Below are 12,640 nucleotides of genomic sequence, written 5' to 3'. Positions count from 1 at the left end.
AGGGAATGATACATAGCTTTACGATAGGATTATAGGTGATTGAATTCTTTTCCTTAACATCTGTATTTTCTGAATTTGTTCAGTAGACACAAGACTTTTGCAGAAAGAAAGAATTACAACTTTAAAAAGTTTCAGGGTCAGTGCCTACTGTATTTCCTGTCTACTGGGTTAGTGCGAGACTCAAATAAGATATATGTGCATGAAAGCACTTTGCAAACAAATTTTAAAAATGTTTTTTGAAACATTTTATTAACATTATGAATATGACAAATAATATTTTTGGTGATTTGGTCTCAGAGAAAACAAATCCTGTAATATAAAGGTGAATATGCGGCAAAAGTTTGTTGGATTCCTAATGCAGAGATAAGAAGAAAAATGTAGCCACCGAATAATTGCCAGCTTCTGCTCCCGGAGCCTGCCATCTTGTACCAGTGGCTTGGGCAGCAGCCACACACATGCTCCCAGCCAATCTGCAGAGAGAACTTTTTCTGATTCTGTAGACGCCGCTCTTCTGTCAGGCTGACTTCATCTTCAAAGGCCAATCCCTTGGATTTGCTCAAAGATGCATCACTTTAAAAACCTGAGCCCACTTTAGACAGCAGCCTCTCTTCCCTGGATAGGCTGATCCATGGCTCATTTACACCAGGGGAAATTTATGCATCTCTTCTCACCAGCTCACTTCAGTCCTTGCTAATTCCCTAATCATATTGAATTATTTGGAGTTTACTGTGTCATCCCTGGTCACCTACAGATTCCCTCACTTCATTACTCCTTGGCAAAACTGTCTTAGGAGGGCTCCCATGACAGATTTATATTCTGAGCAACAGACAGGAATGTGTTTCTCTGCTTTTCCTTTGCCTCTACCACATAAACATGTCCAGGGACACTCCTGGGAAGGAGCCATGGATCAGACCTTGATCACAGAGGAACTCTCGTAGAGGAATCTTCTGAAAGAGGAGGGTGAGGCCACTTACCTCAGTGAGTCTTCCATGGAAATGTGAATGCCCACCCAGGACCTCATTCTAGAGAGGTGTGTTTAAACTTCAATGTGCCTTTGATTACCAAGATATTTCATTGTCTTGCTTAAACATCTATTAGTTAAATACATCTATTGGAGTCACTGATATCTAAAAGAAGCGATTTCAACTTTTAGATATCAAACACCCTCGAGCTAGATTTATCACATGGAGAATGGTCATCATTGCTTAGTAGTTTAGGAGAAATACATGTATGTTGAAAGTTTTCTAGCACGTCCTTATAAAATTATTGAACCTACCAAGGTTGTATATGGTTACTATTTTGTTATTGCTGTTCCACAGAAAACTCCTTCTTCTTAATTATAAGGAGTATTATTGATGTTGATGTTCTTGCTGCTATTGTTTCACTGTACGAAAGCTTGGAATAAGACATGGTCTTCACCTTGAAGAGTTATAGTCTACTAGGAAATACGGCTATATAAATAAATACGTTATAACATTCCATGACACACATGCCGTAGAATTCTAAAGCATTATGGAACCACAGAAAAAGCAGTAACTAAAGTTCCAAACAGTGACTAAAATACCAGCAAGACTTCCACCTGTATAGAAAATACTTGTAACAAATCTTAAAGTATAAGTGGAGTTAGCCCAAATAAGGAGAGAGAGAAGGCAGCCCCAGAAGGAGGAATCATCACAAGGAAATGCATGAAGGAGTCAAGGGACAGAATAATTTTTGAGAAATGTTGAGACATTCCACTCATTAAGGACAACAGACAGTCAATAGCAGTTTTTGCAAAATAGAAAGATGGAACCAGATTCCTTTTCTAGGTCAATAGCTCTGGCATTTGTGTGAAGGTTGCACTGTGGTTAACATGGAGACTGGTGGAAAGAACATTTAGGAAGTGGTTGCAGGATAGTGAAAATAAGGACCTTAACTAAGACCAAACAGTGGGAGTGAAGAAGAGGGCTGGATTCAAGACAAGTTTAGGAGACAGACTAGGCAGGACTTGGGGCTAATTAGAAGCAGAGGAAAGGGGAAAAGGGGCCTATGATGGCTTAAATAATTAGTAGAGCGAACAAGAGAAGCACATTCATTGGCCACTCACTCTGTCCCAGTCACTATAACTGGACTCAAGAATTCAGGAGAAAGAGACAGCTTGGGGTTTATGTAATGTGTAAAATTAGTTATGCTAACTTGGAAATGGCTAATACAGGCAGTCCTTCTTTGTATGGTAGCACAGGGCTATACAGATGACTGCAAAGTTGAAATCATGCAAAACAATCTAAGTAATCAATGGGGAAAAATTACATTTGTTTAATGATCTTTAAACATTTTTATCAAAACATTAAAAACATTAAAAACTCTTTACTGTCAGCTATAACTGTATAACTGTATAGAAAAATCAAAAGAAGTTATATAACTAATACTTACTTAATACACTGTAATTTGCACATTTGAAGCATTAATTAAAGTGCTTTCATTTCATTGTAAAAATAAAATCCTACTGAGAGTGCTTACCTTCTTCTAGTGAAATAACTTGGTACAGGGGATCATCTTTTCTGAGCCTTGGTGAATTTTCGTTTGAATCAGTGTCCAACACTTTATCCTTTACGCCTTCCATGTTGTGAAATATCTCAGAGCATTCCTTAAATGTGAAGCTCTTTGCTTATGTCACCTCCTCTGGGACATCTTTATCCTTTTTGTAACAGCCACTTTCCTCATGTATGATGTAAGTCTTCACTAAGTTCCTCTGGCTGCACTTTTAGAGTCTCTTGCAAAGCCTCAGTGTCCACATCCCAATGGTTAACTTTTTTTTTCTTGAATCCCATTTACATTTAACTAAAATTTCATTTCCAGCATGATCACATTTTGGTTTTTCACTGCACTTTCATCTTTGTTGGCCAATTTCCTCTTTTGATTATCCATTTTTATCAAATATCATGTAAGTTTATCATTGGAAAACAAGCAGGCAACACAACTATATGTTTTGCTGTCTGTGCAGTGACGAATCCCCTTAGATTTCAAAAGAAATGGTATGCATTTCTAATCATGGTCATGTCTGCTTTTTATGTAATAATTTGTGGAATGTTGAAGTAACAATAATGTTTGTATTGTATGAGATCAGTCACAGCCAATATGTCATAGGAACTAAAATTTAAATTATGTTTTTGAATCATGTTATCATGTTATAGGGATTGGTTTTATTTAGCTAAATTGTGGTAACCAAAACCTGTGTATGTTGGAGCCATGCAAAGAGAATTGCCAAGAGTTACCCAGGTGACACAGGAGTGGTTAGGCCTTTGGGAGCAACGCAAAAGTTTTAAGAAGTATGAATTCATCATCAGCATCAACTACTGACCAAGGAGGTCAAGGGAATGAGTCTGGAAATATTTTCTTGTTTTGACCATTGGTCATTGGTCATATAGATAATCTTAGTGGTCAAGTTATGAGGCAACAATCTAATTGAAATAGGTTAAATAGAAAGTCACTGAGAAATTTAATAGTATTTTATAACAAAAACAATCAACTGTTTTAAATAAATTTTTCAATAAATAAAGGAGGGAGTTAAGATATCAGGATTAAAGGAAGACATTTAACTTTGGAGGTTAACAACTTTTATTTTCTAAACGTTCAGGTATGATTCTAAGAGATTTAGTCAACAACTTCCTGAAATTCAGATATAGCTCATCTATAATAGTTCCCATTTATATAAATCCCTATGAGTTTAGTAATTTTAATCAACAAAAAGAAATGAGACCCGGCCTGGCATTTTTTCTCACCCTCACCATGGATCCCCTTCCTCAGAACTCTTAGGTCTTATTTTGCCAACAGTAAGGTCAGCATTGACCAAGAAGGGGGTCATTGTTTTAATTAACTTGATGCTTGAACATAACAATAGCATTCTGCCTGTTTTGAGATAATTCTAGGTGAGTCGTTAAGGCACTTTTCTAGAATCTGGTAACCTGGAATACCAAAAATCAATTAAAACGAAGGCAAAGGTCTCAATGATGACAAAATAGACACCATCAAACCAGAAATAATATGAGATAAAATATTTATTTGCCCTGGACCACTGTTCAATTCCCGTTCTCATCACTTCAAATGAGTGATGAGTTTAAAAGGAGTACTCAAAGTCTTTAAAATTTACATATCAATTCTACCACTTAGTAACTGCAAAATTCTAGATAAATTATTGAATATCCCTCATCCATAAAGTTGTATACCAGTATCTACCTTGTAGAGTTGAGATGAGAATTAGGTGACATTACATAAGAAAAAGTCTTGATTATTGTATTGCAGTATCTTGAAAGTTAAGCAAAAAATGTCCCTTCCCTTCCCATTGATAAAAATAACAAAATAGATATTTGAGCCCAGCTCTCAATGCATGCATTAGAATGACAGATCTACATGGGAATATGACTGGAAGATCAATGGTTTTAATGCCATTAAAGTTGAAACACGTTGCACACGCCCAGATTGTTTCCATAAAATACAATCACAATAGATTCCACAACAAAACTGGTACAGACATCTTATTTTTGTTTGTTCTTCCTCACCTTTAGAGAGTATTCCATCAAGTTCACTTCTGCACACCAGGATTCGAAGGATTTCCTCATCCAGCTGCTCTCCAATGACATCATGGCAGCACTGTACATGGGCACAGCCATGCCCCTAATCTGTTCAGAGGTGCTCCAGAGTTGCAACCTTACTCTGTCCTCACCATAACTACATGACACATTTGCTCACTTATCATCTCCCCCGCATCCACTCCATCAAAGATATGCTCATGCAAGTAGGGACTTTGCAGTGTTCTCTGCTGTACCACAAGGTATGTGGATGGAATCAAAAATGAAATGGGAAACTCTGTAAAGAACACAGAACTCTTGTAATGTCTTCCCCATTTGAGAAATCAGGAATACAAAGCAGAGAGGACTCATAAATTGCCTAAAGCCTAGACTTGAGCCACCTGGCTCCTATTCTAGTGCTTTTCAAAGCTTTAGACTCTCTTCTACCTGAAGAAGGTATTGGGCAGGGCACAATGCGTCAGCACCTCCATGCAAGGCTACCAGCTGGAAGAAACATAGCCTGCTCTGCGGGTGCTGCCTTTAGGCTGGAGAGCACATCAGGGCTTCTTTGGAAGCTTGTGCCACCCCTAGTGATCACCTTTACCAAGAATGTGCTGGAAGCTAGGGGTGGTTTCTCCTGCCACAGAGAGGAAAGCCAAAGGCTCAGGATGAAGCCTGGAGAGATTAAATTTCCAAAGGCATAACGAGTGTCTTCTCCTCCATACCCCCTCCCCACTACTATGAAGTATTGCAACTGGCCCTGTCAGCTTGGTATTTGAAAAGAATGGGTCAGGCAATGGGGCTGAATCAATCACAGCAATTTGAAATGTCACTTTGTTCTCCTATTGTGTTTGAATTTCTTCCATGTTACAATAGATCTTCTCTCCATGCCCAAACTCAGTTGAATCCCTCTTTTTGTATTGTTAGAGAAGCTTGGAATAAGGTTTCAGGTGCACTAATATTTGGACCACTCCCAAAAGCTTTCTCTCCACTCCTCCTAACTCTCCAGCAGTCTCTGCCTCTCTTGCCCATCACCAGAAAAGGCTTTGGAGTTGTTACCAGTTTGCAAAACATCTGCTTTTACTATTTGGCATAGTGTAGGGTTGGGGTGACAGGGGATTTGATTGGTCTCCCAGGACTTATTATATTTGATACATTGCGTGTCAGACTGGGGACCCCTCCCCTCCCTTGTTCCTATACTCTGTGCAACCCTGTTGGTTTGTTGGTTTGTTGTCAGCTTTCTTTTTCCAGGGCCCAATTCTAGGACTAACTGTCCTTTTTCTGCCAGAGCCTCCTGGTCTCACACTCTCTGCCTCTTAAAAAATATGAGAAGCTGCCGGCTTCTTTGTTCTTGGTCCTCTTCTGGGCTTGAGTGGAAGAAGTTGTCCATAAAAGAAACTTCTGATTTACAGACCATCTCCCCATGTGCAATCGGGGCCAACATTCCTCAGCACCGTGGCCACATGTGTGCTTAACTGGCCAGATGTCCATCCAGACAGCAGGGGTGGTGGCTCTGGGATGCAGCATAACCAGCCACTCAGTGGCCTGGAATGCCCTTCTGCTTCCCCGCCACCGATGTGTGTCTAAGACATCCAAATATTCCTACCCAGCCCAATACTCAACTCATCCAGGAGGCCATGCTAGCCCTCACAATTTCCTGCATCAAATCTAATCACCATGCACATCACTCATCTGGCTCCTACCTAACTGCCTCCCACATCTCTGGCTAATCTTTTCCAGGGTACACAGAAAGGACCAGCCAGGGCCTTGGAGTTAGTCACACCTGGGTCCAAAGCCCCACTGTACCTTGTATTAATAGGACTGCCATAAAAAAGTGCCACAAACTGGGAGGCATAAACAAGAGATATTTATTTTCTCACAGTTCTGGAGGCTGGATGTCCGAGATCAAGGTGTTGGCAGGGGTGGCTTCATCCTGGCCTCTCTCTCCTTGCCTTGTAGCTGTCCCCCTTCTCCATATGCCTTCATACGGTCATCCCTCTATCTGTGTCTGGGTCCAAACTCCTCTTCTTGTAAAGACACGAGTCATACTAGATTAGGACCTACCTTACAACCTCATTTTAACATAACCATCTCTATAAAGGCCCTGTACATTCTAAGGTACTGGGGATTTGGACTTCAACATGTGAATTTGGTGGGGGCACAAATTCAGCCCATGATATACCTTTGGTTAGAGCAGGGGTTTACAACCTGAGGTTAACTTTACGTCATCTATGAAATAAAGTTAAAAATCATTCCTAGGATTATAAGTACTAAACAAAATCCTGTAGGTCAAGACTCTCACACTGAATAAAATTCTAGAAGCCTAGTTTGTTTCCGACTGTCCTGATTCCACCTTGACTCCCCCACCCCACAGCAGTGGCTGTGCCTCCTCATGTCAACCAACTAATAGATATTTGTTCCCTGATTTCAATGCAGACAAATTGAGTAGCCTATTGATATCTGGGCACCTCCCTCTGCTCCCAGTGAAACATAAAAATGAGGTAACACAGTGCAAGGAAGGCAGGGAGCAGAGTTACTATGGGAGCCAATGCTGGATGGAGTCAGCCTTCAGGCAAGTCGCTAAAGCTCCCTCTGCCTCCATTTCTCCTCCATGGAAGAAAGTTAAGAGTAATGCACAGCAGCAAAATTGCTGCATGGATTACATGAGAAAACCATCCTGTGGCCGGCACAGAGTCCATCCATGAATACGGCTGTTACTATTGTTACTGTCTGGATGTGTTCAGCATTGTCCACAAAGATGGGACAAACGTATTATCTCAAATATTTATCACTTTTTTTCTAGTAAGAACATTTAAATCTACTCTCAATGATTTTCAAAATACAACACATTGTCATTCATGTTAGTCACCATATTGTATAACAGACTTCTTGAAGTCATTCCTCATATCCAGCTGAAGTTGTTTCTTTAAATCTATCCCTACTTCACACTGGGACCTGCAAATGTTAGGCATGTTCATACTGATACTACTGATGTAGTAGCACCATTCAACAGTCCATTTTATCATTAAATGGGTCAATTTGTTTTATTTAATAAGCAAAAGTGTTTTTTGGGGTAATCCAACCAAACAAGGGACGTAGATAATGCTTTTGCCCTACAGTCAGGGTGCTGAAGGCCAGCCTACCTTGGGTGAAATTGACAACTATCTACCCATCATCATATAAAGCCTCTTCTGTGCTGCTTCTCTCATGGCCAAGTATAGCCCAATAGCCCTACCTTCAGTCTCTTCCTTGGGTTGAAGTCACTAAGGCCTTTGTGAAGTTTCAGTAACTGGCCTGGAACAAAGGGGAGTCTGTCAGCTATTAACTTAGCTTTAGCTGAGAGCAGGACCAGAGCAGTGGTATTCAGGATGGGTAAATTTCAGAGAGGGGAAAATTGGATTGCACCTATAAGTTAGGGAGTCCCCAAACTCACCCTCACCTTTGACACCAACTTCAAGTTCTGAGGTTCCCAAGACTTTGATCATTCATTAGAAGGACCCACAGAATTCACTGAAAACTGTACACTTAAAGTTACAGTTGATATGGTGAAAGAATGCAAATTAAAGTCAACCAAGGGATGAACACATGGGGCAGAGTCCAGGAGAGTTCCACATGCAGAGTTGTTCTCTCCCAGTGGAGCCATGAATAGCCAGGCTACTCCTGAGAACTGTGTAACAATACACACCAAGAGCTACCAACTGGGGAAGTGCACCTGTGTCTTAGTGTTCAGAGTTTTTATTTGGATTTGGTCATGAAGATATGGTTGATTATGTGACTATCAGGTACTGACCTTCAGTCTCCAGCCTTTCTGGACATCAAATTGATACTACATAGCCCAAAGTCCCCACTTTGGCCAAGACTCTCTTGTGGAAAAATAATCATATCTGTTTTACTGTCTGCGTTTGTTATAGCATTTATGTCACAGATACAGGAGTCATGTCAGTATGAACATGCCTAACATTTGGAGGCCCCAGTGTGAAGCAGGGATAGAGTTAAAGAAATGACTTTAACTAGGTAAGAGAAAGGACTTCAAAAGGTCTATTATACAATATTGTGACTATCATTAATGACAATAATTGTATTTTGAAAATCACTGAGCATGCTTTTTTTTTTTTTTTTTTTGAAGTGGAATTTTCACTCTTGTTGTCAAGGTTGGAGTGCAGTGGTACAATTTCAGCTCATTGCAACTCCGCCTCTCAGATTCAAACAATTCTCCTGCCTCAGCCTCCCAAGTAGCTGGGATTACAGGCATGCACCACCACGCCCGGCTAATTTTTGGTATTTAGTAGAGATGGGGTTTTACCATGTTGGTCAGGCTGGTCTTGAACTCCTGACCTCTGGTGATCCACCCACCTCAGCCTCCCAAATTGGTGGGATTATAGGCATGACCCACCTCACCTGGCCAAGAGTAGATTTTAAGTGTTCTTATTACAAAAACGTCACACTATGTGAGATAACACATATGTTAATTAATGCAATTGAGCCATTCCACAATGTATACATATTTCAAAACATCCTGTTGTTCACAACAAATATATAAAATTTTTATTTTCAATTAAAGTTAAATTTTAAAAAAGAAACAACTTATCTGTCTAGGAAGTCATTGCATACATTTTCATATTTTTGTCCTGATATGATGACTTGTTCTACTACCATCTATATCTCATAATACACTTGTGCAGAACTATTGTTTTGTTTTGGTTTTAGAGACAGGATCTCTGTTGCCCAGGCTGGAGTGCAGTGGTGTGATCACAGCTCACTGTAGCCTTGATCTCCTGAGCTCAAGCTCAAGTGATCCTCTCCCCTCAGCCTCCTACGTAGCTGGGACTACAGGTGCACACCACCACACTTGGCTAATTTTATTTTTCAGTTTTTCAGTTTTTGTAGAGACAGGATCTCACTATATTGCCCAGACTGGTCTCTCAAACTCCTGGATTCAAGCAGTCCTCCCATGTCAGCCTCCCAAAATGCTGAGATTACAGGTGTGAGCCACCGTACCTGGCCAGAACTATTTAGTAAAGCAATTACATGATAATTAACAAAATCTAGTGTTTCCTAAGGCCAGTCATTTTCCATCAGCATTATATCCTGAGGAGGCTTTCACTTCATTTCCTGATATATTTGGTCATCAACAGCGGTACCGTCATTAGACTTATTCACATAAGGGGACTGAATCTTATCCATGATGCCAGTGCTACACCGTATTGAAGTATGGTTGCAGATGTAACCTGAAAAGTAAGCCAAAAGATACAGGCATATTACTAAAATCTCACTCAATCATTATCAATTTGGTCCAGGTCATGATCACATTATATGACCAAAATGTCTCCCAGAGCAATGCCACCCACTCAGGTTTGCAGGTTTCCATTCAACATTGTCAGGTTCCCAAAAACAGGAGTGGTCTTTGCAATACATGGCTTCATCCTTTCAGGCGTTTGCATGAAGCTAAAAGACAATATCATTTTTATAAAGGCACTATTGTAACACTGGAATTCCCTTGTTTCATAACCCATCTGTTCATTCATTTACCCTTAGCTACTATTCTTCCTTCTATTCATTTATCATTGTTTTTCATTTTGTTTGGTTTTGTTTTGTTTGGTTTTGTTTTTAAAATAGGATGGGGTCTCTCTGAGACTTGCCCAGGCTAGTCTCAAACTCCTGGATTCAAGGGATCCTGCCACTTCAGCCTCTCAAAGTGCTGGGATTACAGGCATGAGCCACTGCACCCAGCCTACCATTGTTTTTTTTCCAAACTTTTCTACCTTTAGAAGGGCTGTTAGTTTTGGCACTGTTCAGATACACACTGCTGATAGCAATACCGGTCTAGTAGGTGCTTCTCTCTCAATTCACTTCCGTTTAATAGGGTGAGTTTACACACATACAGAACTAGTGGGCTGTCTTGACCACTAGACAATAATATATCTGCATTCATCATCAAGACCAATTTTGCCAGATGGGTTGAAGGCACAGTCTACCCCATCAGGTGTTTGGGAATTCTGACATAAAAGTTCAAAAGTATAGTTACAGTTTCCTGCTTAGGGATTATCCCTGCCCTTGCATCCAGTTGCAGCTTTGGTTCTGTGATCACTGAATTAGGTAGAAAGAAGAGTTAAAGTTGTGCAGGGAAAACAAAGTTGCAGTGATGTGAAGAAGAATTGCATGGTCATATTAGCATTGTCCTCCAACCCCTCTTCCTGGATGGAACCCCAGAAGTGGTCTCTGCCAATGAGAGAGCTGACACAAGTAAATACAGAATAACCAATCCTTTCTTGTTCCCCTGTTGCTGAGGTCTTAGCTGATGATAGGAAAGATGCAGCATTTGCCAGGAGTGTGTTTGTGCTGACCAGATGTTGGCCTCACCATTTGTCTTTCTATAGTTATCTCATAAGGCAGGCAAAGGCCTTCACCCCCATGGGAAGGAGAATGTCCGAGGGCAGGAAGTGGGGAGCTGTCATTCACCAGGGCAAGAAGAATTCCTTAGGGAGAAAATGGGGCCTGAGTGGGGAAGAGATTCAGCCTCTTTTGATGTGGATTTTGAGTGGTCTAAATAGAGAGTTCCTAGGAGGTGAGGCTTAAGGGTAGTGCAGCAGACAGAATAGCAGCCTCCCAAAGAAGTCCATGTTCTAAACCCTGAAACCTGTGAATCTGTGACCTTTTATGGCAAAAGGAACTTTGAAGATGCGATTCAGTTAAGGCTCTTGAGATGGGAAATCATCCTGACAAATCCATTTAATCAAAAGAGCCCTTTTAAGGGAAAGAAGGAGGCAGGAATGTCAGAGTCTGAGTAGGAGATATAACAAAGGAAGCAGAGCTCAGGGACAAAAGTTTGAAGATGTTGCACTGCTGTCTGTGAGGGTGGAGGAAGGGGCTAAAGCCAAGGAGTGCTGGCAGCTTCCAGTAGCCAGAAAAGGCAGGGAAAGTGTTCTCCCTTAGAGCCTCCAGAAGGAACGTAGCCCTGCTGACTCCTTGATTTTAGGACCTCTAGCCCCCAAACTACAAGACAGTAAACTTGTATTGTTTGAAACCACCACGTTTGTCAGTAATGTACTACAGCAGGAACAAGAAACTCATACCAACAACATCAGCTCGGGAAGTCAGGAAGCAAGCTCCCCTACATGACTATTTTCTTCTTTCTCTGGTCCCATAGGGTCTGCAAATAAAGAAAACAAGACCAATTTTAGGACTGCTTAACCTGGAATCCATACCCCATAGAAAAGATTTGAGGAATCCTCGTACCCCATGAAATTGTAAAATTTTACATGGCCAATGTTGGTGAGAGATGGTCCAGGAATCCATGAGTCCTGAAAGGTTAAGAACTACTCACCTTAAGAAAGAAAAATCCAAGTCGAAAAACAGCCCCCCAGTCAACATGGAGAAGTGATGTCGGGAGTCAGATGAAAGAGAATATAGAATCTCTACACTCCAGGAGCAAGGTGAAGGAAAGATCCGGATGACCGGGTAAGCCTCAGGTTGGTGACGAGGCTGAGAGTCATGGCAAAGGTGGCCTGCTCCTCTTTGGGGGTTGAGGATATGATCCTGGTTTAACAGAGATTCATAAACAAAAATAAACAGAAATTCAGCGTCAGCCACCCTGAAAAAGGAGAATTTGCTTAATGCACCCCACTATGCAGAATAATAGACACCCCAGCATTTGCAGGAAACATAGAGAAGTGGCTTATGGTCTTTGGTTCGCCTTTCACTCTTGTCCTATCCCAAGGCAGGTCTCTGGGCTGGATCCAGGGAGGCAGGACATTTGTGCTGAGAAGTCATCCCAAGGAAGCCCTGCCAGCCTTGGTTTCCCTAATCCCGTTAGGACCACACCTTCAGGGATGGGGGCCAGCTCAGAGTCAGTGTAGAGCAAGTTACTGCTGTTAAAAACGGAGGCTCCCAAAAAGTTCCTGGCCATAAAAAGAAGGTCTTTTTCTTTGCTCATTAACTGCTAAATTATCATCTCATGACCTAAGAGTAAACAAACCAAAACCACATGTCCCTTTGTAATTCAAACGAATAGAGTATTCCAGATTAGAGAAAATCATGCCTGAAGATAGAGAGATCTAAAATCCAGTGTGAAAAACTTCTAGTGATACCTAGTG

At 41.0% G+C, this 12,640-nt stretch overlaps 1 long non-coding RNA gene across 1 annotated transcript; it reads right to left on the bottom strand.

Annotated features, from left to right (window-relative positions):
* Window positions 1-9,069: 9,069 nt before the first annotated feature.
* LOC105542081 lies at window positions 9,070-12,255 on the bottom strand. The gene is made up of 3 exons (XR_001006418.1): window positions 11,872-12,255; window positions 11,621-11,697; window positions 9,070-9,775 (listed from the first exon to the last, which is right to left on the bottom strand). It is a non-coding gene; the product is annotated as an uncharacterized LOC105542081 (long non-coding RNA).
* Between the last annotated feature and the right edge of the window lie 385 nt (window positions 12,256-12,640).

The sequence above is a fragment of the Mandrillus leucophaeus genome, unplaced genomic scaffold (genome assembly GCF_000951045.1).
Source record: "Mandrillus leucophaeus isolate KB7577 unplaced genomic scaffold, Mleu.le_1.0 Scaffold25, whole genome shotgun sequence".
NCBI classification, from domain to species: domain Eukaryota; kingdom Metazoa; phylum Chordata; class Mammalia; order Primates; family Cercopithecidae; genus Mandrillus; species Mandrillus leucophaeus.
The sequence above is the reverse complement of the archived record's forward strand: the minus strand, read 5'-3'. Positions and strand labels throughout refer to the sequence as shown.